This window comes from Triticum dicoccoides, chromosome 6A (assembly GCF_002162155.2).
Source record: "Triticum dicoccoides isolate Atlit2015 ecotype Zavitan chromosome 6A, WEW_v2.0, whole genome shotgun sequence".
Taxonomy (NCBI): Eukaryota; Viridiplantae; Streptophyta; class Magnoliopsida; order Poales; family Poaceae; genus Triticum; species Triticum dicoccoides.
Window position 1 is genome coordinate 623,279,136 of NC_041390.1, and position 2,683 is coordinate 623,281,818.

Below are 2,683 nucleotides of genomic sequence, written 5' to 3' on the forward strand. Positions count from 1 at the left end.
GTCCACGAAGTGGGACCACGCGCGCGGTACTGCAGCTATCCTGTCGGTGCTGCTCCCGGTCTGTGTACTCCTGCTTCGTCATGGCGCTCTAGGAGGACGAAGAGCTTCTGCTGGTCTCGCCACTGCTGAGGTAGTGGAGAACGCGACTGCACGCCTTGGGCAGGGGCGGCAACGCGCGGCGCTCCTCCTTGACAACGCGCAGGGGCGGCGGCGAGCACCGCTCCTCCTTCATGACGTGTCGGGGCGGCGACGAGAGCCTCTCTTCCTTCATGCCACGGCTGCGCGATAGCGGAGATCTTGGAGGAGATGCTTGAAGAAAATATGCCCTAGAGGCAATAATAAAGTTGTTATTTTATATTTCCTTATATCATGGTAAATGTTTATTATTCATGCTAGAATTGTATTGACCGGAAACCTTAATACATGTGTGAATACATAGACAAAACACTGAGTCCCTAGTGACCCTCTACTTGACTAGCTCGTTGATCAAAGATGGTTAAGGTTTCCTAACCATGGACATGAGTTGTCATTTGATAACGGGATCACATCATTAGGAGAATGATGTGATGGACATGACCCATCCGTTAACTTAGCATATTGATCATTCAGTTTTATTGCTATTGCTTTCTTCATGTCATATACATATTCCTTTGACTATGACATTATGCAACTCCCAAATACCGGAGAAATACCTTGTGTGCTATAAAACATCACAATGTAACTGGGTGATTGTAAAGATGCTCTATAGGTATCTCCAAAGGTGTTTGCTAGGTTGGCATAGATCGATATTAGGATTTGTCACTCCAAGTATCGGAGAGGTATCTCTGGGCCCTCTCGGTAATGCACATCATAAGAAGCCTTGCAAGCAAAGTGACTAATGATTTAGTCACAAGGTGATGTATTATGGAACGAGTAAAGAGACTTGTCGGTAATGAGATTGAACTAGGTATGAAGATACCGACGATCGAATCTCGGATAAGTAACATGCCGATGGACAAAGGGAATTATGTATGTTGTCATAAAGGTTCGACCGATAAAGATCTTCGTAGAATATGTAGGAGCCAATATGGGCATCCAGGTTCCGCTATTGGTTATTGACTGTCTCGGTCATGTCTACATAGTTCTCGAACCCGTAGGGTCCGCACGCTTAACGTTCATTGATGACCGAATACATCACCTAGTGACTAACTCATTAGTCACTTTATATGAGTTATGTATGTTGGTGACTGAATGTTGTTCAGAGTCCCAGATGAGATCACGGACATGACGAGGAGCTCCGGAATGGTCCGGAGGTAAAGATTGATATATGGGATAATAGTGTTTGGTCTCCGAAAGGGTTCCAGAATTCACCGGAAGGGTTTCCGGATGTTTCCCGACATATTTAGGTACAAGAACACTTTATTTGGGCCAAAGGGGAAAGCCCACGAGGCTTTTGAAAAGTGCAAGTGGAAGTTTTGTGGAGCCAACTGTTGTGGATCTAAGACTGACAGTAGAATGGGGGTAGGTATGAGGAGGCAAGATCCTAGCTATGGAGTAGTTGTACACACGAGTTTTATGAGTTCAGGCCCTTCTTGGAAGAAGTAACATCCCTATGTCTCGGTGCCCTGAGGCAGCCGACTGGATTATATGTGTGTGTGTGTTTACAAAAGATGCGAACCCTTGTCCCAGAGGAGGGGGGTGGCTTATATAGAGTGCGCCAGGACCCCTGCCCCCTCCGTTACACAGGGTTTAATGTACGTTAAGAGTGGAACGTTACTGGTAAGGCTAGCAATTAAGTGCTATAAATGACAATTAAGCCTATAAGTAAATGCTCGACCGTTGTTCGTGCAGAGTGGCTTTAGATCTTCTGCTTGTCGAGTGGCTTCTGCGATGGTCGAGTGACATTGATTCTTCCGAGTGGAACGTCTCTAGTCGAGTGGATGATGGTAACTTTTGAATGATTCTGGCTTTAGGGTGATGTCCTAGGGGAAGGTGTCTAGCACTAGTAGAAAAAGAGCCTATTATCCCGGTTCGTAAGGGCCTTTTGTCCCGGTTCCTGAACCGGGACTAAAGGGTCGGTACTAATGCCCTGTCCCTTTAGTCCCGGTTCAATCAAGAACCGGGACAGATGGGCCTCCACGTGGCCTGTGTGTGGAGCCCAGGCAGGAGGGCCTTTGGTCCCGGTTGGTGGCACCAACCGGGACCAATAGGCATCCACGCGTCAGCATTTCTGTGGCTGGGGTTTTTTTGAAGGGGGGGGGGGTTTGGGGGTTTTGGGGGGTTAATTTAGGTGTTTCATATATTGTGTTAGCTAGCTAATTTAATAGAGAGAAGTGTCCTCTCTTATGTCCGTGCTTGGTCGACGCTACGTACTATACATACGTATAGAGAGGACTAGACACGCTAGCTAGCTAGTAAGCAAACGAAGGAAACAGAAGATCGTCATGAACATATATGAATACAAAGAGAAGTGGTATCGACCACCTCTCCTTCTCTGAGAGATTGGTCGAACAACAAGTTCTCGTATATCTATCCGACACTACCGGCTACATATATACAATAATTATCTCTTACAAATATAATCTCCTAACATATGGACGCATGGTCCACATAGTATTCTCCGTCTTCAGCGATCACGTGGTCAAGAAAGAATGCCGCCAATTCCTCTTGAATTGCTCGCATGCGAGCTGGTGCTAGGAGTTCA